The following is a 23,632-nucleotide window of genomic DNA, read 5'->3' on the forward strand; positions in this document are numbered from 1 at the left end:
GGCATTCCCTGGTATTCATGCTCTTTAAACTTTCCTTTGACTCTTTTCTTACTCTACCTTCTCTCCCTAGGAAATTTTTTTCTACTCTTATGACTTCAGTTACTCACTGGATTCTAAAGACTCTCAATTTTAGATCTGTAGACTGGAGTCTCCACCTGAGTTTCAAAGCCACACATTTAGCTTCCTCCTGGGTACATCCATTTGGATGTCCCATATGCACTTCAAATCCAGCTTGCCCCAAATTGAGCCAATATTTTTCCTCCCCTTAACTTTTTATTCTTCCTGCATTCCATAGCTCAATGCAAGGCACTACTTTCCACCCAGTGTCTCAAGAGAGAAACCTGTAGTTATCTTTATCGCTTCCTTCTCTCTGACTCCCCATCCTCCAACAATCAGCCAAGAAGTCCTATCAACTGTACTTCTTAAATCGGTCCTCTGCTCCCTCTCACCATGCCCTTTCCTTGACACAGGCCCCTGGGTTTCTGCCATAGCTCTTAATCAGGCTCCCAGCCCGGGGCTTGATTTCCTTCTAATTGATTTTCCACAAAGCAGCCAAAGTGGTCTTTGGGAACCAAAGCTCCGAACTTGGGCTTGCCCTGCTTAAAACCTATCAGTGGCTTTCCATGGCCTTTAGCATAAAGTCCTAACTCCATAATGAGACTTAGCTGTCTCTGCCCGGTCTGAATCTGGCTCATCTTCTTTCCTTACCTCCTTCTTACTCCTAAATCCTATTCTTTAACTCCACACTCCAGGCCCTTAACTCCTTCTGCTCTTCTGGCACCTGGCTCTCTCTTGCCTTTGGATCACTGCACACACTATACCCCTTCTCTACTCATCCTCATGCTCCACATTTCTCCTGTATAACATCAATCATCCTTCCAGTCTTTTTCATTCGTCCATTGAGCAATTATTTGCTGAGCACCTACCATGAGCCATGCACCATACAGACATTTATAACACAACAGTGAACATGACATACATGGTCTTTGTTCCCGTGGAGTCCTGGTTGGAGACGCCTTATCTGGCTTTCTAAGACTGTGTCCGGCCTCCCATGGAACACTGTCCTTACCTCTCATGGCACTGTCTCCACTGTATTTTAATGACCTTTGTTTGTCTAAACTGGGGTCAACAAATTACTTGTAAAGGGACAGATAGTAAATGTTTTTGGCTTTGCAGGCCATACAATATCTGTCACAACTACTCAGCTGTGCAATTGTAAAGGGAAACAGCCATAGGCAATATGTAAGTGAATGGGAATGGCTGTGTTCCAATAAAACTGTATAGTACAAAAACATATGGTGGGTTGGATTTGGCCACAGATTTTTTTTCTAAGTGTTATGTTGTGATTTTATGACTGAATATTCTTTTTCTGAAATCTTTATCTCACAGCAGAGGTATTTACAATGATTTTTGTATGACAAATTTGAAAAATGTTGAAAATAGCCTGAAAAGGGAAAGGCAGTAAGATACTTTACTCTTTTTTAATTAAAAAAAAAACACAAAACTTTTGTATAATCATTTAATCATCACTGTAGTGATTATTTTTAAAGTTTTAACGTAGTCAACTGATTCTTAAGATAAAGTCTGTTTTTCTTTCCTATTTCAGTTATCTGGAATTACTAGTATGCACAGGATGCTCTTCCACCAGATTGCTGAGCCCTAGTCTAAACAGGTAAACTTGGATGTTTTCTTTCACCTTTGTAGCCACAGTGTTGGGCACAATGCTTGACATCGTAACTTCTTAGCAAAAGTTTATGGAATGAATAAGTGAATGGTAAATGAGGAAATTAAGAGGGACTTGTTACTCTCTTCCCCTGTGGCCATATCTTCTTGGTCACAATGTGCTCCACATTCATCCTGTGTTGTTGATGTTTCCCCACCCCCATCCCACCAATCTCTGGATTCAGTTTTAGCTGCTGTGTTCATCTAAACAGTTGTGTTTAGTAAATACTTTGCTGGGGGCTTTGGAAGTTTTGATCGGATTTTAAATCCTCTGCCGTTACTCCCAAATATCCCCAAATAAACAGTGTTTTGGTTCTTTTATAGATACATACTAGTTAAATTTTGGAATATCATGATACACTTCATATAATTCATTACAGATATTAGTCATTTTTTTGTGCATGTGTAGATGTATTCATTCTTTTTTTCTGTAAATACTTATTTATACCTGCCTTAAAACCTTTCTGGAATATGTAGGATATTTAAAGAGAAAACTCAAAACAAAGCACAAGCCACTTACTATGCAAAGGACAGTAGGAGAAGTTTCAATGTGATGGGAGGTGGGAACAAAGATAACTCAGATAAGGTGTTGTCATTAAGGGGCTTATATTGCAGAAAGGAGATAAGAATGTGAATAAATAATGACAATGCAAAGTAGAAAGTATAAAATCCTTCAAGGAAGAAATCAAAGTGCTCTGGGACTTTCATAGGAAATAGAGTTTATCTTTAGCCATAGAGATCAAAGAAAGCTCTGAGGGAGAAGTATATGACCTGGACATTGAAATGTGGGTATTGGGATACTGACAGGGAACTAAAGGACTTTTGAGACAAAGGAAAGTATGGGCACACCCACAAGTTTCTAGAAAGCAAGCTTTAATGAAGCTATGTCCAGGGACTGGCTGATAAAAGTGAAGCCAAATCCCTTCAAGAAGGTGCCAAGTCCATTCTGGTCTGGAATGCATTGATAATTGGGACATTATGCTCAGAGACCACAAATTGACATTCTGTCGTCATCCCTCTTGGAATAGAAACTCTGATCAAAGTAATTAGCACCAATTTGGAGCATGTGTGCAAAAATAAATCACAAGTGTCCAAAAACAGATACATTAGGTTCAATGGTTCTGAAGCAAATGTTATTAGCTCCACCTACATAAACAAAATCAGAAGCAACTAGCATTTAAAAATAGAAGGGACCGGGAGAGCTCACAGTTCCCTCTGGAAAATTATTGTTTGTATAAATGTCCACAATGATGACTTTCTACTCACCCTTCCTGATTCCCAGTCATGTTATTTCAAGGATTCAAAGATCAATTCTCTCTCTTGAGGATTAGACAGGAGAAATGAGATTCTGTGCATGCAAAGAGTCCTGCTTGAAACCTAGAGTATCCTTTATCAAACAAGCAGGTGTCTTTAGTCCATCTCCTCTGCCCTGCCTCTTTATGGTGTCTTACCCCATCCTTTTCATTAGCCCATCAGCAGAAACTGCCCCCAGAAACTCACTTGTAAGAAGTTGTGTTGGCCTTTACCAATGGGACAGCTGACTATGGGAGAAAGCCCCTATTGCTCATACCAAAGGAAGGAGGCAGTTCTCATGAGCTCACCTGTGCACACTTTGAAGTGACCCTTGATATTTTCTCTGGGACACTTTATGCCTTGGTCAAGGACGGAGACTCACTGCTGGCATTAGGTGTCAGAATGGGCGGGGGTGGGGGGGGGGTGGGTGAAGTGGCCATAGAGCTCCTGAAGACCTGAGGTGCAGACATGGGAATGTTGGCTGTAATAAAAAGAGCACTGGTAAGTGGCTTCTCAGGCCTCTGAGTCCTGGCTGTGCCATTAACATGCTCTGTAAACTTGGCCAAGCTACTCACTCTTTTTGGGCCTCAATTTCCCCATCTTAAAACTTGGGAACTCTACTGGGTCACCTTCCTATTGTAGGATTCTGTGCAGTTTTGTTTTTCTTTTTTAAAGACATAACTAAAGTCTTGGGTCTATCTCTTTCCAACCACTTGCTTGGAAGGAGATATAGTAAATGGCATGTTGGAGGGTGTGGTGGAGGACTCAAATATTTTTCTATTCCTCATGCATAAAATGTGTGAAAATGAACCCCACATTTCTTCTCTCAAAAGAGTGTGGCTTTCAGAGAACACGATTGACCATGGAGGACACATAAATTTCATTAGCAGAGGTATGAGCCCATCAGATTGCTATTAACCTAAGGTTCAGGCATCACGTTTAAGAGCTGATGGGATCTTAGAATGTAAGTGAGGCCTAGAGGGAAAGGTATTTGCTCCCAGTGGCATTTGAAAGGCAGAACTATGATTCAAACTTTTTAGTTCAAAATCCTTTTTCTATTATGTCTTTCCTTCTCAGGCTTCAGGATATCTAACCTTGAATCAGGGTTTAAGTCTTAAATATCACTGGAGCTTTGTTGGGATAAGGAGTGGATTAAATCTTTGACCATTAGTTTTTGTTAGGGCTACATTTATTTTTCATATTTAAAATTTTTTTTTCTCTTGAAATTAATAATACCTCTCACTCCCTTGCAAACACACACACATTTGTGTGTGTGTAGAGCTTGATGCTCACCTCAAATACCTCCTTCTCTGTATATTTTCCCAGCTGCAACAGCTACTCTGAATCCCAGGACACCTCATGCATATTCTCCTGAGCAATTATCTCCAGCTTTTCTAATTTCCCCGTGTACAGGTTCATCTCCTCTGTTAAGTCATGAATTCCTTGAAAACTAGGAACATCTTTGTACCCTGTTTCCAAACTCAGAAATGCTACTCAGTTAATATTTATTGAATAAGTGGATGGAAGAAAGAGGCACTTTAGCTGTCTCCAGATTGTGCCCTAGAAGCCTCTCAGAGTGGTGGTAAGCTTAGTGGCAGGTTCCATTTTATTCTTTATGCAGAATCAAAAAGTGTCAGAGAATGGGAAGATCTGTCTTGGTGAACTGGATCTCTTGTCTTATGTTTTATAGTTGTGAAGTCATAAAGTTTGTCCATGACTACTCATCAGTGGCCTGCGTACACATGGAGGCACTCACTGCCCCGGATCAGGAAATGAAAGTAAGAAGCAAACTAAATGCCTAAACTTTGGGTTGCCCATCTCAGCATGAGGGCAGTCCCAGAGTCACCCCCTGTCCTCCCTGGCTTTGGTCTGGGGGCTGGATCTATTGTCTGTACTCATCGCTGGTCACCTTGGCTGTTGGGAGGAGAGACCTTGGCCAAGTGTCAGACACCATGGGTGGTATCTGAAACGATTTCAGAAAAAGTGGGAGACTGTGTGGCCTCTTTGCTCAAAAGCTTGGGGGAACAGAAGGAGGGAGGATTATACAAAGAACCATCTGACTTCCATCCAACAGTGTGGCAAAGAAGCAAAAGGGAGGGTTCTCAAATGTTGATGAAAGACTGGCTGGCATGGGGACAGGGAGTGAGAGGAACTCTTGTGGACAGGAGAGAACAAGAGTCTGGAGTCAGGGTGTGGGACTAAGAGAGATGGAGATAACATTAAGAAAAAATAAACATGGGAGGGGACAGAGGAAAGGAAGGAAGGAGGAAGCAGAAAGAAGCGAGGGACTAAGGGAGGGAGGGAGGAAGGAAGGAAGGCAGGAAGGCAGGAAGGCAAGAAGGAAGGAAGGAAGGGTTAAAGTAAGAAAAAGAGAGAGATATAGATATCCAGGGAGAAAATCAGAACTAGGATGGGAATGAGAGAAGTTGGAGAGAGAAAAGAGTAGTGGAGAAGCAATGAAGGAGAGTGGGCATATGCACAAGGTGTGGGGTGCCCTAAGGCCTGTCCGACCTGCTTGGATCAGGACCTTTCTCTTGTGAACCTGGCAGGGGCAAGATCTGTGCACTAAGGAAAATGTGCTGACTCCTGCGCAGAGACTGTCAGAGGCTAGAAACCGATCAATTAACCTGGGTGGGGCTCTCCTGTGCCAGCCTGGCACTGCCAGTTCTCAGCGCCCGGGCAGCCAGGCCAAGGACTCTCACATGGTCATTAAGATCTTAAAGGGCCCTCAGCAGCAGGGAAGAACTGGTCTTTTATTCTGAGAAAAATCCTCTTCCTGGGCCAACGTCACCTCCAATCATCGGTCCACCACCTCCCTGCTAGGCCCAGCTCTGGACCAGTTAGCTTGCATCCTTTGGCCTGGGGAACCACACCATTTGCAATCTGGATGGGCTTCAAGGACTATCTGGGGCTAGCACCGCCTGGTACAACCAATTGGTGGAATGTTCCTGGGGATATATTTGTGAGTGAGGCAGGAGGAACTGGAATGGAATGGCCCATAAATCATTGACCACCGGATGCACATTAAAGGGAGACAGATTTCAATGCCAGGATGGATTTTGAAATCAACACGAGACAAAAGCTGGACTCATTCATTCCTTCATTCTGTTTCCAACAATGTTTGAGCATCTATAATGCATGGGGCACTATACAGAGATAAGGAAGCACATTTGGTGCTCTCAGAAGGGGAGAAATGGCTGCTCAGCTTCCTCTATCCAACCTCACAGAAAGTGCGCACTTATTTCCTGGGGAACACAGGAGGGAAAGTGACTAGTTCATTAGCAAGGCAAGCAAGATTTCCAGGCAGGGGACATCTGAGCACCAGACAGAGAAATGGAAGGGACCCTAGGCTGAGACAGGCACCTGCAGAAGGCCACAGGTAGACAAGCCACAGTTCCATCTGGAGGATGAGTGGGAGTGGGCAGGGCAGGGCCGAACTGGCAGGAGGTGAAGATGGGATGAAAGCGGGGCCTGAGGAGGACTGTGCATATAAAGGCTTAGAGGACCTATACTTTTAGTTAGAAGGAATCTGAGAAATGATCTAAATCAAATTTGCCACTGTATTTAAAAAATTTTTTTTCACATGTGTATGTACATGTGTGAAATAGGCTTTACTGAAAAATGTCTGGGGGATAGGTACAGAGGAAGGGGACTGACCTTATAGCAACTCAATTTTGAAATAAATGTGCTATTCCTCTTCTCCTTATGAGTCCTCTGAGGGTGGCCTCACGGGCTGTTTTACCTCTTACAGGAACCCGCAGGCCTTCTCCGTGGTTTTTCTCTCTCTTCCCTCCCTTCTCACCTCATCCATCCCTCCCACATTGCCACCAAGCACAGGAAATTCTCTCTCTGTCTTCAGAGGATACAGTGTCCTCAGCTCATACCTTCAAACTCAATTTACATCCTCTTTTATCTGAGCCCATCTAGATGATCATAAAACAAAAGAGCCTGCCTCCTGATTATCAAGATCCATCTTCCTTAGAAGGCTGGAATTAACTTGTATTTGAAAAGCTCAAAAAGCACACACACACACACACAAAACAGAAATGAAAATAAAACCTTTACCCAGCCTTACCCAGTTCCTTACAAAAAAAAAAAAGGACATAAAGAAGTGAAAATCCTCCCTCACTGGTAGCATTTATCACTCAAGTTGTTTTCCTAAGTTAAATAAAATATCTAGGTATACTTATATTTGCACTCTTAAACACATAAAATATATTTATAGAAAAGACATTCTCACACACATATTGATCTGTAACTAATTTTTTATTTTAAAAAACATTGTGAAAATGTTTCCAACTCTGTACCTTATGTGTAGTCCTATATTCCATAGGCTATTTATGCTATAATTTTCCAACTATTTTTCTGTCGACAGACATTGGTGTTTCTACTTGTTTGCTTTTACAAATGATGTTGCCATAAACATCCCTGTGGAATCCCCATATACTCTTGCTATTATTTTTGTAGGATAGATTCCTAGAGGTTATCTTGTTAGAGCAAAGAATATGTATATTTCAAATTTTACTAGGAATTGCATCATTTATAAAAAACATGTCAGATTACATCCCAACTGACATAAATGAGGAAGCCTTTCCCATACTCACCTCCAGCACAGAACCCCCTCATTTGATAGATGAAGAAATGGCATACAGAGAATTAATTATCTAATAACACATAACTGAGGTAATAATGCTGGGATTAAGATTCCAGATCTTCTCTTTTCCAGCCCTGGTCCATTGTTATCACTATATAAGAAGATAATGCATGCAAGGGAAGCAGATGTGACTGGAGCCTACCATATGGGAGGACCAGGGTTTGATCCCTGGTGAAAAAGAAGACAAAGCGGGCCTGTGCAGTGAGCCAGTGCCTGTGTGGCAAGTCTTGTGCCTGCGTGAGTGCCCGCATGGTGAGCCAAGTGCCTGCTCAAATACCTGCATGGTGAGCCAGTGCCCATGCAAGTGAGTCATGCAGCAAGATGATGATGCACGAAAGGAGAGACAAAGGGGAGAGTCAAGGTGAAGCACAGCAGAGACCAGGAACTGAGGTGGCACAATTGACAGGGAACCTCTCCCCACATCAGAGATCCCCAGGATTGAATTCTGGTGAATCCTAGAGAAGAAAGATGAGAAAAGAAGACAAAAAGAGAAATAGATACAGAAGATCACACAGCAAATGGACATAGACAGCAAAAATAGCAGGGTGGGGGGGAGGGGGAGGGGAAGGGGAAGGGGAAAAAGTGACTGAAGTAAAATAATTGACTAAATATGTGAGAATTAAAAAAAAAAGATAATGCATGCAAAATATTATGCTGTACCTGGTACAAAATTTTAAGTGCTTAATAAATGTTAATTGTTGTTATGATCTGCAGCTTTTAAAGTGGTTTAGTGTGGAAGATGAATTGGAGTGGAGAGAGAGACCAGAGGCACGGAGGCTCCAGGCACCTCCTCCCGGGCTGGGCATGAGGCCCCTTCTCTCTTTTCTCCTACTGCTCTCTGCCTGTCTCTTCACAACATGAAACTTAATTTGTTGCTTCACTCTCCACCATAATATGCAAGGTCCTCAAGAAAAGGAGCTCTTATTTCTTTCTCTCCCTGATGCTTAGAAGTGGTTGGCACAACATAGGTATTTAGTTTTATTTATTTTTTTATTGTGCTGAAGCCAGATAGAAGGCTATTTTATTATTTCAGGTAAGAGGTGATGAGGCCAGAGATCGTGAGAATGGAGTCAAAGTGAAGGATTTAGGTAACATGGGAAAGACGGGCTTTTGTACATGTTTCTGTATGTTAAGGCACGGAAGAGGGAGAGATGAAAGGAGACTTCCAGGCTTCCAGTTAACCTGGAGGATTAGGAAGTAAGAAGGAGTGTTCTCTAACACCAGAGACTGATGAGCTGTAGGCTAAGATGCTATAGTCACCCCCAGGTACCTAAAAGCTAGTTGAAGTGATAAACTGCAGAACTTGAGATTCTCTTACTCTCTTAGTTGTATAATGACTAAAAATTATCAAGGAGAGACAGTTATTGCTTCATAAATTATTGTGTGACTTTTTTTAAAAAATGTAATTCTCTTCTCTTCAATTAGGTTGCCAACTCTTTAAAGAAGGACTATACTTAACGTCTTTTGCCATCTCTTCCATCACGACAACTAGCACATTGAAGAGTACACAGCAGGCACTCAATTGGTACACAGCATGGAAAGGTAATGGGAATGGTTTTTGGTGTGATTTAAGGAAACCAGTCTCTGCTTTAAAGCTGTGCCTTTTGATGTTAGTTGACTAAACCACCATGTGGATACTTATTGAAACGTCAGTTTCACCCTTTCAAAGTGATGAAAGCACCCTCAAAATTACCCTCAGAACAATGCGTGCCTCTCGGCTGTCCAAGCTCACCAGGGCACGTCCCTTGCTCTTCAGTGGGTGGGTCAGAGGCGAATGTCTAGGGAAATGGGATTATAGAAGGTAACAGTCACTGGAAGAATTTGGCCCCAAAGACAAGGACTTCTCAATATGCATGACTTTCAGAATTCTTATTTTATTCAGTGAAATGGAAATGAAATGCTCAATGTAGATTTTAATTTTTAAAAAATTGCAAGTGGTATATGATATTCATGCATACCATTTCCTCCTAAAGTTCTTTTTAAGAATTGAAGAAAATAAACATATAACATGCTGGAAAGAAGATTAGCCTAGGAGTCCAGAGACTTAGCTGCATGCCCTAAATTTATCACTCTAGCTGTGTGACCAAAAGCAGTCAGTTCCCCTGTCTTACCTCATTTCATTCAGATATAGAATGAGGAGGTTGATGATTTTTATGCTCTCCTTCAACTCTAATAAAAAAGGAGTCCATAATTTCCTGATTAGGGCTAAAGATCCATCATCCATCTAGTCTTTCCATAAATATCCACTGAATTACTGCTTGGGTATGTCTATGTGACTAGAGCCCGTCTTCCACTTGGGGCAGATAGGTTGATGGCATCATCATCCTTCCAAGCATCTGGATGCAATACCATGGGTCAATTCCAACCTTGCCTTCTCTCTCACCCTCATCATGGTCAACTGGTAGCCCATGTCTATTCATTCTCTCTGTCTGTCTCTGGTTCATCCCATCCCTTCCATGTCCTCTCTGTTGTTCTTCTGCCAGCCTCAACTGCTTTCCCTTGAGTTGTTGCAGAGAGCCCCTAACAGATCTCCCAGCCTCAACATTCTTCCTTTCCAGTCCCTCTACATACTTCCCCCAGTTATGTCAATCTTTCATTTTTATCAACATTTGTGAAGGTTTATTAAATACTGAGCATGGTGCACAGGCCCTTCAGGAACTCACAGTACAGAGAAGAACACAGACACATCAAACGGTGAGTACAGTATGGTGGGGGGTTGCAGGGATGGAGGAAGGCTTGGGGTGTTAGGTACTATCAGAAAGACTTCCTCCTTAATTGTTCCTTCCTCCATATACCTCCACAGCACTTCTTTTCATACTCCTAGCAGCCCACTTGCCACACCCTTTTTTTTTTCTTTTTCTGTGCATCACTTTGCTCACTGTGCAAGTCTGGGACACCTTTTTTCATTTTCTTTACCAGGAGGTCTCCAGGATCGATCCTGGGTCCTCCATGTGGTAAATGGGAGCTCAATTGCTTGGGCTACAGCCGCTTCCCCCCATGTCCTTTTACAGTTCATTCACCCTGTCTCTCTCCTTGACTAGACTGTGAGCAGCCTAATGGCAGGGATCTGATATAATCAAGCCATACTCCCACCATCAGAAACCTTGAGAAGGAAGTACAACCTTTGAATTGAGCATATAAAGCCCTTCAGAGTTTGGGCCTACCAGTCTTTCCATTAACTCTGCTAATCAACCCATATTCAGATCCCAAACTCTCCTCCTCTCATCCTACTTTACCTCTAGACTCTTACCCTGGAGTCACACAACAACCCAACTGTACCCAGTACTCTCAGATTCCCAGCTTCTGTGGGAATGCCCAGTACACTTCTTTTCCATCCTCCCCTGCCTTCAGAAACTTGCTCAGATAGTCCTATCCTTTCTTCAAGGTCAGATTTAAATTCTATCCTTTCTAATAATTAACGGCATCATTTGCAGATCCACCCATTATCAACTAATTTTTTTCTAGTCCCAAATACCTTTTGTAGTAAATGTTGTAACATGCATTGTGGTCTTTCTGCAGAAATTTTGTGAGTAGTGGCCCTTTGCCACATGCTGCACAGGCTTTGTGATGTTTCATCCTCATGAAGGACAGAAAAAACTGGGCCCAGAGGGAGGCCAAGTCACTGCTGAAGACACCAGCAGGGAAGTGGTGCAATTTGGATTGGAACACAGTTGCTTCTGACAAGAGTCTGGGCCCTGAACAACCAGGCTGCCCTGCTTACTTACAAGGAGCCACAGTGCATGCTCAATGGTTTCTAGCCGTTTGAACAGGAGGTTGAAGACAGATTTAAAAACATTTCCTGATTACCTAGGGAGATTTATTTCTAAAGGGTTTTTTGGAAGGAGTTGGCATCTGACTTTGCCCTTGAAGACTTGAATTTGACAAAGAAAAAAGGTAAGGGTATGTTACTAAGGGAACAGAAATTGAGCTAAGTTCCAGAAGGGAGTGAATAAAGGGTGTTTGAGGGAAGAAAATGGGAGTTCTTTACTGATTCTTTTCACAGCCCGAGTCGAAGCAATTGAGGAAAGGAAATGTCCCCATCTTACTCAGGGCTGTATCTCTATAGCCCACAACGGAGTTTAATGCAGAGTCCAATACATGCTGACTGCATATTTTGTACTAAAATACTATCTAAGCATTTGTTCTGTGCATGTAATTTTAAACTCACTCTTGGCCTAGAATGCTGAACACCCAAAAATGCTTTTGTGAAGATTTTTGAAAAGCTCAAACCCCAAACTCTCAGGCCCTAAAAGTGAAACCTCCAGTCCCTAGAAAGTTTCACTGACCAACCCAGTTTCACTGAGTGGCTGAGTAAAAAACAAACAGTAAACCAACAGAACAAGCTATGAAACATCAAATACGAAAAAAAAAAATCTTTCAGTTCCAAGAACCTTAGGTATTTTCAGTAATGTGCCTCCTGCAAAGGAACTTGAGGGCTTATATGATGTCAGTTTCATTTTCACTAGTGAGTTTTTACCTTCTCTCTCCTTAAGGAGAGAGTAAAAGCCCCTCCGCCCAGCAGCTGTGCCATGGGTGTGAGTTTGAACACATAAAGGAACTGAGGCAGACATGAGAGACCTCACTTGGCGTTAGGATGTTTCTCAACTCCTCTTTTTGTATTAGAATAAGTTGTAAGCAGGTCTGTGTCAGTGAACATATTCAGATCATGACATTTGTTGAATCAGTGAATCAGAAAATGGCTCAAAGCAGACCTAGTGAGCCGGGAGTTTAGTATGATGGATAAAAGAGAAAATGGATTCAACTTAGAGCAGGAGGACGGACCAATTTGTTATCTGCCACATTTTAGCTGTATGACCTTGAGTGGTCCCCTAATTTCTCTAGGCCTCAGTTTCCCTTTCCAACTCAGACATAGTGGTATCTCCTCATTATGATAGGAGGGAGAAAAAAAATGCATGAAAAAAATCTATAGTTGTTTATCAGAAGGAGACATTAATGAAAAGCTTCCTATGTGCATGGGAATCTTTTCTTTAACAAAGGGTTTCCCAACCTTGGCACAGTTAACATATTGAATCAGATAATTCTTGATTGTGCGCTGCTGTCCTGTGAATTATAAGATGTTTCACAACATCCCTGGCCTCTAACCATTAGATACTAGTCATATTCACTCCCCTCTGTGGTGACAACTCAAAATGTCTTTGCCAAATGTTCCCCAGGGACAAAATTGACCCTGGTTGAGAACTGTGGTACCTTAGTGGCATTCCCAACCTAAATTGACAGGTTGTTTCGACTAATGTAGTTGAGGGTGGAATGGGAGGGTATGGAAACCAGGTACAGAGACTCCCTCTATTTCTAGTGTCTGAGGAGGGACACCTCAGTTCAGGAATGTTAGAAGAGCATGGGATCTGCAGGCAGGAAACCTACATCTGAATCCTTATATTATCACTGACTGGCTATGTTACCATGATCATACCACTTAACTTCTCTGAGTCTCAGGGTCCCTGGGAACCCAAAAAATGTAATACCTCCCTCTCTCCAGCACTACCACAAGTGTTGTTAGGGGATCTTAAAGTAATGTATGTGAAAGACACCATAAGCTATAAAGGAATAGAACAACCATGTTTTACTCAAAATTTTCTGAGAGCAAAGAAAAGCAACTTTCATTCCTGAATAATTTTTCAGCAAGAGCATTAATGGTGAGGCCTTGCTCCGATCAAGAAGTTACAGTAAGACACTTCAAGGCTCCCTGCTTCCACAGAAGATTTGAATATCAGCAAGAACTGGCAGAAACATCTTTCTCAAAGCTCCAGGAGACATTTTAAAAACTACAGTAATAGGGTGAGTACCAATTAAGAAAAAGACTACTAATCCATGCTGAGTAGCAGTGTTCCAAAATGTACTTATCAAATGCAGTGAATGTACCACACTAATGAAAGAAGTTGTTGACATGGGAGGGGTGGGGGATGTGGGGAATGGGGCATATGAGAACCTCTTATATTTTTTAATGTAACATTTTGTGTGATCTATGTATCTTAAAAAAAAAAAAGATAATAAATAGTTTATTTCATCTAAAAAAAAAAATCAATAGGTTCTCATGGTACCCTGATTAACCAGTCACTCTACCCCTTGCCTGCTTGATATAGAGCTGGACCACAATCCCAGTGTGGATTCCAGATCCTGACACTGGAAGGAGTAGAGTAATCCTCCTGCACATACTGGGAGCTTGTATGTCTGGCCAAATCCATCTGGTGGTAACCTGAGGGACTTGCTGTACCAGAACTTTCCTTGTGCATAGGAGGCTCACAGAGTTCTCCCACAGAATGTTGTGGGAGGGTAGTCAAGTTCTGCTGCCTACTGACTATAGAACATACAGTGCAGTGCCTGGAACCATGAGGAAATTGGTTTCTAGGGAAGAGGGGACATTCAGAATCAGATAAACAGGAGAATTCCTAGGATTCAAGATAAGAGGCATGCTCAGGAAGAATCAGGGAGAAACCTTATGCTTTGACCTTGAGTTATTCTCGAAACTCATTGTATGGATGAGACCTCAAGGAGAGCAATTGCACAGGTCAATCTGCAAGCCTGAGAAAGGTGTTTTCTTTCTTTCTTTCTCTCTCTCTCTCTCTCTCCCCCCTCTCTCTTTCTTTCTTTCTTTCTTTCTTTTTCTTTTTCTGTTAGCTCTTAGCATTCAAGGAAATCTCTGCTCAAACACTAGCTGAATACAAGCTTAAGGAACAGATAGATGAGTCTAAATTATAGTGCTAACACATTAAAATATAAAATGTCCAGGTTTCAACAAAGATTACAAAACCTACAGAGACACAGGAAGTGATGTGGCCCAGGCAAACAAGAAGATTAAAGCACTAGAATCTGCCAATGAGGAGGACCAGACCTGAGACATACCAGATAAAAACCTGAAAAAAACAATCCTAAATATGATCAAAGGGCTGAGGGAAAACATGAATAAAGAATTAAAAGAAATCAGGAAAATGACAGATGAACACAAAGAGACTATCAATATCAGTATCAATGAAAAGGAACCAAACAAAGCTAAAGGCCACAGAAATTAGACACTCCCTAAAGAGTTCAACAGCAATTTGGAGCTGGCAGATGAAAGAATCAGTGAACTTGAGGATAAGACAATTATTCAGTGTGGGGGCAGAAAGAAGAAAGGATGAAGAAAAGTAAAGAGAACCGGAGGAACATGTGGGACACCATCAAGTATACCAAATGTATGCATTATGGGAGTCCTAGGAGAAGAAAGGGAGAAAGGTGTAGAGGACTATTCACAGAGATAATGGCTCAAAACTCTCCAAATTTAACAAAAGAAATGAATATATACATCCAGATGCTTAATAAGCTCCAAACAGGATAAGCCAAATAGACCCACACTGAGCCATGTTATAATCAAACTGTCAAAGTCCAAAGAAAAAGAGAGAATTCTGAAAGCTACATGGAAAAGTGTCATGTCCAAAGGAGCCTCAATAAGTTTAAGTGCTGATTTCTCATTGGTAACCATGAAGGCAAGAAAGCAGTGGGATGACATTTAAATTGTCAAAAGCAAAAATTGCCAACCAAGAATTCTATATTCAGTCTTTCAAAATCTGAAGGAGAGGTTAAGAGATTTCAAGATAAACAAATCTTAGGGAGTTCATCACCACTATACTGGCCATGTAGGAGACGCTAAAGAGAGTTCTGCAAGTTGAAGGGAAAGAACAACAGATGATAGATCAAAACTACATCAAGAAATAAAGATCTCCTTTAAGGATAACAACAAGGGTAAATATAAATGCCAGTACTAATGTATTTTTGATTTGTAACTCTACTTTTTACTTCCTACAGGATCTAAATTGCAAATGTTTAAATTATAATGATAAATCAGTGGTTTTTTGCCTCATAATGTAATAAACATGTAATTTGTGACAAGAACTATATAAAAGTGGGGGACTAGAGAGGTATAGGAATGTAGTTTGTGAGTGTTAGTGAAGTTAAATTGGTACCAAAGCAAATGAGATTGTTACTACATTTAAGCCCTGTGGTAACTAGAAAGAAAATGTTGGAGAATATGCAAGCTTATAAAGACAGAAATTAGAGTGCAGTTTGCCAAGGGTGGACATTGAGGGACAAGAGAGTTAATATTATACATAATGGATGTAGGGTTTCTGATTGGGAACATGGGAAAGTTTTAGTAATGAAACGTGGTGAGGGTATTGCAATGTTGTGAATGTGATTAATCCCTTTGGATGGTATTCTTGGGAGTAGTTGAGATAGGAAAGTTTATGTTATACCTATGATTCCACAATTTAAAAAAATGAAACAGGAACTAAAGAGACAATGATAATTAAATGCAATACATAATCCTGGATAGGATCTAACAAAGGAGGAGAAAAGGCTCAAAGGAATATTATTGAGATATAAAAGAAAATTGAAATACGGACTGTGAGTTTTATATTAATGTTAAATTTCTTGAACTGATAACTGCACTAAAGGTGGTTATATAAGTAAATATCTTATGTATATGGTAAATTAAGTGTTCAAGGATCATGATATGCACAATCTATATTCAAGTGTTTACAAAATGGACTGATAGACCAAAAGAATGATACAGCAAATGTGGAAAATGTTAAAATTGGTGGATCTGGGTATCTGGGATGGACGTAGGGGTATATTGATGTTCTCTGCATGGGTTTGTGATATTTTTGAAACTGTTCTTTAAGTTTGAAAATGTTTCCAAACAAAAGTTAAAAAACAAATTGCTAATGGTGATATCATAGGGATATCACTGCAATAAAGAAAACAAAAAATGGGAAACATTCTCAGAGGATCCTGCCATGGTGCTCCAAGACTTGATTGGGTCATGCATTGGCCAGAATTTCTCCAGTTAAAAATGAAAGACATAATTGAGAGAATTCACACATTGGATATATAGAGTAGAGTTAGATCACCCTAGGTTTCCCTCTATTCTAAGAGTTCTTGATTTGATTAGCCTTTATGTCATACTATAGCTGAAATAATGAATATGAAGGTTTGAAAATTATTTCTGAAACTATTTACTTTTGTCTAAAATTTTAAGACTTTGTTTACAACTTTGAATTTTATGGCTAATTTCATTCTTGTAATAGAGTTGTTGACCAAGGAAGAAATTACAAGGCAATCAATTGTTCTGAACTGTTTCATTAAGGAAGAGGTCTCAAACTCAAAGACCTGCCAGGGGTCTGTTAGGTACTTTAAATTCTTGATGTGGGCAGGTGATTCTTTGTTCCATTTTTGAAACATGTCACCCTCTAGAATAACCTTTTATTTTTCCAATTCTGATAAAAGACATGATGTATTACCTGTGTTAATGTTAATTGGTATCAAATAAATCCCAATGTGATAGTAAAAAACAAAAACAAAAAACAACAGCCCCCTTACAGAAGGCATTAGAGACGGGATTAAGGAAAGGTGGCAATGTCCTGTTTGGCTGTTTACACGTCTGGAAGTCACTTGGCCCAATGCTGGCTTTTCAACTTGAAAGATGCTTGAACGGCTCATGTCTTCAGCAACTGAGAGAGCTAAGAGCAGCTTCTGAAATGCTGGCTGGTGGTTCCTTAGAGAGAGGGTCAAGGATCTCTGGTCACAGTTAGGCCTAGGGCGGTGCCCCATCCACAGACCCCCCTCCTGATGCCTCGGGCCAGACACACTCTCTAGTTGAGGGAGTACTTACACCTAGAATAACATCTTAGCAAACAGATCAGGCACAAGATCAACAGGAAGATTAATTAGAAACAACCCAGAATTTTAGATCAGAAACTTCTAGGGTCCAAGGGCTCAGGTGAGAAGAATTATATAATATAACTCACACTTGCAAATGCTGTGGTTTACAGATCACTTGGCCATCCTTTGAAGACAGTATGCACAGTGGTTACAGATCCCTTGGCCATCCTTTGAAGACAGTATGCACAGTGGTTACAGATCCCTTGGCCATCCTTTGAAGACAGTATGCACAGTGGTTACAGATCCCTTGGCCATCCTTTGAAGACAATATGCACAGTGGTTACAGATCCCTTGGCCATCCTTTGAGGACAGTATGCACAGTGGTCAAGGGTACTGCCTTGGGAGCCCCAGTGTGAATTGCAAACCTGTTCCTTGCTAACTCTATGACTGGGCGCCCAGTGAGTGCTGTATAAATGTTAGTTGTTACTGTTCGAAGCACCATTTGAGCTGCACAGTAATCACTGAGGTTAATTGCCCTTCACATTACAGATGCGGAATCTAAAGTTCAGAGAGGTGAATCCCTGTGCAGCACACCTTTGGCCTACTCTTTCTCTTAGATCACTCTTCCTTCTCTCTCTGCTATCAAAATGCCATCTTGGAGAACAGATGTAGCTCAAGTGGTTAAGCACCTGCTTCCCATGTACTAGGTCATAGGTTCAATCCCCAGCACCTCCTAAAAACAAAAACAAACAAAAACAAAACAAAACAAAATACAAACAAACAAGTGAAGAAACCAATATTCATTGGAGAGCGAATGTAGGTCAGTGGTTGAGCACCTGCTTCCTATGTACAAGGTCCAGGCTTCAATCCCCAGTGACTCCTAAAAAAATAAAAATGCCATCTGTCCATTAAGGTCTGTTCAAATGCTACTTCCTCTAAGAATTCTACCTCCAGAATGGAATTAATCACAGCTTCCCCCAAGCTCCATAGCATTCTGTTTGGATCTCTCTTATACTAAGACATGTACTTGGACCAGAGTAGGCAAGATAGGGACACAACACATTCAGAGTGTGATAAAGGGCAAAGAGAGGTGCATAAGTGAAGAACTCAGAGAATCCAAAAGTGGAAAATTTCCTCCCTGAAGCATTCCATTTCTCCCATCTGACATCTGTAATATGTCATGGTACCCTTTAAAGCCCTCCCCACTTCCTGGCTCCAGTCAAATCTTGCTGCACATATGCTATTTCTCTTCCTACACTGAGAATCTTGGGGGGTAGAATGGTTTGAATTCACCTCTGAATCCCCCACAGCACATGGCTTGATGAAGGGCCAAGCGTGTCAGTTGTTTAAAAAGTAAGTATGGAACTGAACTTGAGAAAAGCTTGCTGACAGTGGGTGACGGTCATCAATGACGATGGAGATGAAAATGATAACAAGGAGGTTATCTGAACCGAAACCTGGCTGTCACGAATGATGATGTACTCACAGTGTTTCAATATGACTGAGTGAACAACAAGAGATCCACAAATCAGACCTAGAAACGTAGCCCACTCACTGGCAAACTAAAAAGAAAATGGAAAATGAAAAGACATATGGTGATGACAATCTTATCAGCTTCAGCTTCAACTAAAGAATAAGGTGGCAGTAGTATATACGGAAATACTGTCTTTCCTTGATGGTTTAAAAATGGAAGTTTTAAAAATCATTGATAGAAGTCAATGATTTACTCACTGTGGAAGAGGTAGAAAATACACCGATCGATAAAGGAAACAATCTCATCACAGGCTGTTGAGTACTCTTATGTTTCATTGTAGTTCCTTTGTTTTCCTTGTCTGGTTTTATGTTGCTGAAAGCCTGTGTTGTGCCATTCTCTCTACATTACAAAATATGTTTTATTTATTTTTGAATAGCTAACATGTATATAAAGTACATCATTTTAAAGTCACAAAAGGGTAGGTAGTGAAAAGTCAGTCTCTCTGCCACCCCTGTCTCCTACTACCTGGCTTTCTGCCTAGTCTCTCATATATCTTTCCAGAGAAGTACTATTCCTGTCCTTGGATATGTTTTGTTTTGTTTTGTTTTGAGTGGCTTAATAGCCCTTACTCCTTCGTAATTCTCAGGAACCAAAAACTGACCATCATGTCCCTAATGCAAAGTGTCTATGTTGATAAAAGATACAATTACACTACCTCTATGCCAATTACTCAACCAAAATTATACAGTGCAAATCTTCCTAAACAGCGCTCTCAACTGCAAGGGTAGTTGGATGTATTCAACCAAGCTATAATCCCTTAACGGGACCTCTATCCCAAAAATGTTTCTTGAGACCATCCTGGAACATAAAAGTGGTTCAAAAGGCTCAGAAACATTAAAGACCAGAGTGTCTGGAGTGTAGTAACTGAGACTTTAACCTTAGGCCCAAGTCCTTAGAGGCAGTGCCCTATTTCTCCCAAGGTCAGACCTTGCAAGGATTTCTTCACCTTGTTCTGTCCTAGGGTGGTGGTGACAGCGAAGGAGGTGTGGGAAAGGTGGGTGGGGGAATTCCAGTTCAAATGAAGTCGTTTAAAAGAAGTCATTTCCATAAAACCCAGCTCAAAATAGAGACAGTCATTCTATACTTGCTCAAATTTTGTCCCCTTCTGTCCATCCCCCTCACCTCCTGCCACTCCCTACCACACATCCCCAAGGGCAGAAGGGGAACCTAGGGCTTGACTTAGCTCCTGGCCTGTGCAGGCTGCTCTGGGGGACCACATGGTCACAGCTCCTCCCACTCTGAATACCACTTCACTGAGGATCTTCTTCCCAACATGCAGTTTTCAGAATCTTTCAGGAACCTGCTTCAGTTTGAAAGTTTATTTACCAGTGAAATGAATTTCTCTTTTTGCTCTCCCTCCCCTCCTCCCAGTACCCATGTGATAAAGTTACAGAAGGCATCTCAGATTCACAACAGCCCCTACCAGCCCCCCACTGAATAACACATCGTCTGGCAACAGGAGGCGTTTGATTACATTTAGATGGAACGCCTGCATCAACTCCAGTTGTCCCTGAATTGGAACTGATGGGCCTCACGTGCTGCAGCCAACAGTTTGCTTTCACCCACTCCCCTTTCTGAAATGAACCTTTCTCTGGGAAAACAAGAAACCTACGTGCCATCCTGGGTGAGAGACGAACAGGAGCCGTGTCCCGACATTGCATCCCAGGCACGGCAGGCAAGAGCACACTCTGGAGTTTCCAACAGCAAGCCACACTTCATGCATCTCCAGAGGGAGCCTCTGAACCAAATACCCTCCCCAAAGTATGTAGCCATGGTGTTCATTTCAACTTTGAATTCTTGCTATGTGCATCATAAAGCATCATGCTTCTGTCTCCTTGGTAAACTTTGCCAACTCCCTGTCTCCCTTCTGAGTTATTTTCTCGTTTAGTCACTGTGCTAGGCAGAATAATGGGCCCCAAAGATGTCCACAGAGGGGCCATGAGCTAAGGAATGCAGACAGTCAATTCCCCTCTAGAGCCTCCAGAAAGGGAAGCACTGTCAACGTCTTGCTTTTAGGCCAGTGAGATCCATTTTGGACTTGTGATCTCCAGAACTATAAGATAATGAATATGTGTTGTTCCCACAGCAATAGGAAACCAATACAGTCACATGCTTTGTGCCAGTCCTGTACCAGGAGCTGACACAGCATTCCCACAGCATGAGACTTATACCTTGTATCAGTCTCAGGGTCCAACCAGGGAACCTGAAGCCGGTCGCAGTGTTTAAAAAGAGGGAATTTTTTAATACTTTTTTAAAAAAATTTATTTTTAAAAATACTTTAGATTACATAAATGTTACATTAAAAATATAGGGGATTCCATATGCCCCATTCCCTACCCCTTCCACACTTTCCCACACCAATAACATCCTTCATTAGTGTGGCACATTTGCTATAATTGATGAACATACGTTGGAGCATCACTGCCAAGCATGGATTATAGTTTACATTATACTTTACTCTGTCACGCACAATTTTGTAAGCTATGACAAAGTGCATAATGGCCTGTATCCATCATCACAATGTCACAACAATTCCAATGTCCCCAAAATGCCCCCATATTACATATGTTTTTCCCTCTCCCTCCCCTCAGAACCTCCAGTGACCATTGCCTCTATATCAATGATGAAAGTTCTTCCGTTGCAAGATTAGCAATAAGTCTATAGTAGAATAACAGGAAGTCTATTCTAGTCCATCGCTCATTTCCCAATCCTGAGGATTCTAGGATGGTGATGCCCACTCTGCCTCTAATTGAGAGGGGGCTTAGATCCCATGGGGCAGATGGATGGGACTATCTTGCTTGCAGTTCCAGAATCCCTCTGTTCCTAGGGATGGGTGTTGTCATCATCATCTCCTTGTTAGTTGTCCTAGTTGAGTCCAGTAACTGTATAGAGAGTAGGTGTTGCAACTCTGTTGAGATTTAGAGCCCAATTGGGACATGGATAACCCAAAGATTTAAGCCTCTTGTGAATACACCTACTAAGTCTACTACTAACTAGAGGTTCAAATAAAAGAGGCAGAAATGCTGTATGTAGAGAAACCACAAATGAGTTCAACTCTGTCAAACTGGGGAACATAAATTCCAAAGTATGACCCACTAGCTGGTGCCAAACTCCTGATCTGTCTGCCCTTCATGTCTCTAGAGCCCTCAGGAGCCCTGCTCTTTGAGGCACTGTTTACTGTAGTAGTCAATGAGATCCTGCTGAGATGTGCATGAGCATAACCTCTGGAATGATCTCCCAACTCAATTTGAAATCTCTTAGTCATAAAAACTGTTTTGTGTTTACCTTTTCCCCCTTTTGGTCAAGGTATTTTTCCAGGTGCATTGCTATTTGGCACTTGGTAATAATCCTTCTCTGCCAGGGAAGCTCAGGCCGGGGAGTCATGTCCCATGGCTGGGGTTGGAGGGAAGGTAATGCATTTATGTGTTTATATTTTTAGGCTTAGAGACAGACCACATTTGAGCAATAAGAAGGCTTTCAGGAGATAACTCTTAGGCAACACATAATACTTGGCTAAGTTTCAGTTTCAAAAGTAAAAATTCTTAAGTACAGTTATCAATATCAAGGTCCTGTAACAACGGTCCATCCTCCTTCACTAGGCACTGCCTCTGAACTCAGGGGATTCTTGCTGTCCATTAGAGAATGTGTCAGAGCTCCCAGGATGGGAATTGGATATATTCATTCAGTCATTGTGGAGATCTCTACCCACTGTGACAATGCCCCATGAACACTTGAACACATTCATATGCCTTAGAAGTATGCCCCAGATGAACTTCCTCCTGTACATCCCCCCATCACTGACACCCTGCATCCATGATCCTTCACTGCCACAGTTGTGACCCTTCTGGAATCCAAAACTTCTTCAAAAGTGAAACCAACAAAATAACCAAATAATTTTAGTAATAAGAGAATTAAATAATAATGATAGTTTAAAAAATAACAAAAATATGTAACAATTGAAAAAATATGAAATAAAAAAATGTTTTGACCTTATGTCTTTCATCACTGTAAGATCTATTGTCTTGTATGTACAGTGACATTTTCTTCCATATATTGCCCCAGTGTCTTCTTTTTTTTTTTTCATTTTATCTTCTAAGAAGCTTTAGGTTACAGAAAAGTCAGTACAAAATATAGGGAATTTCCATATTCTCAAAACCCCACCTCTTTTCCCCTCTCCCCTATTAATAACATTTACAAGTGGATGGTACATTTGTTACAATTGATATGCAAATATTGAAGCATGAACCATGGTCAATTATTTAAATTTTGACAAAATTTTAAATGGTCTGTATCCATTATTGCAAGATCATGCAGAACAATTTTAATGCCCTAAAAATGCCCTATGTTCCATCTATTCTATTCCTCCCTCTACCTTCCCTTGGGCCCTATGGTAACCACTAAGTTTCACTTTTTGAAGAATAAGATTCACAGTTACTTGCAATAATATTGAGGGCTTGACATATTGGTCTGTTTTCTTTTATAGGCACTGCCTATGTTCTCAAGAGACTCTTGCCCCTCTATTTGAGAACATAGCAGGACTCCCCAGGATAGGAGTTTAATATTTTCTTGTTGATTGCGTGGGTCTCCACCTACTGATATAATACACTATGACAAAATGAACACTGACATGTTCAAAAGAAGCATGCCCCATGTGTGCCCTATCCTGTATGCCCCCTTACATCTAATACCTTACACCAGTAATCCTCCCCTGCAAAATTTGCCAAAAGAGCATTCCTAATGTTGTAGTTTTAACTGACTTTCAAATCCCAAGAGTT

General features: G+C 41.2%; 1 long non-coding RNA gene across 1 annotated transcript in view; it reads left to right on the top strand.

The window, feature by feature from the left end:
• The window catches only part of LOC101424381 (uncharacterized), a 61,397-nt gene extending 38,538 nt beyond the window's left edge, over window positions 1-22,859 (top strand). The window contains exons 2-8 of the long non-coding RNA XR_002798338.2: window positions 1,607-1,672; window positions 4,706-4,793; window positions 9,095-9,211; window positions 10,287-10,363; window positions 11,189-11,563; window positions 13,310-13,465; window positions 20,229-22,859. This is a non-coding gene — a long non-coding RNA (uncharacterized lncRNA). The remainder of the gene's footprint in view (window positions 1-1,606; window positions 1,673-4,705; window positions 4,794-9,094; window positions 9,212-10,286; window positions 10,364-11,188; window positions 11,564-13,309; window positions 13,466-20,228) is intronic.
• Window positions 22,860-23,632: the final 773 nt, after the last annotated feature.

This window comes from Dasypus novemcinctus, chromosome 4, assembly GCF_030445035.2.
Source record: "Dasypus novemcinctus isolate mDasNov1 chromosome 4, mDasNov1.1.hap2, whole genome shotgun sequence".
Taxonomy (NCBI): domain Eukaryota; kingdom Metazoa; phylum Chordata; class Mammalia; order Cingulata; family Dasypodidae; genus Dasypus; species Dasypus novemcinctus.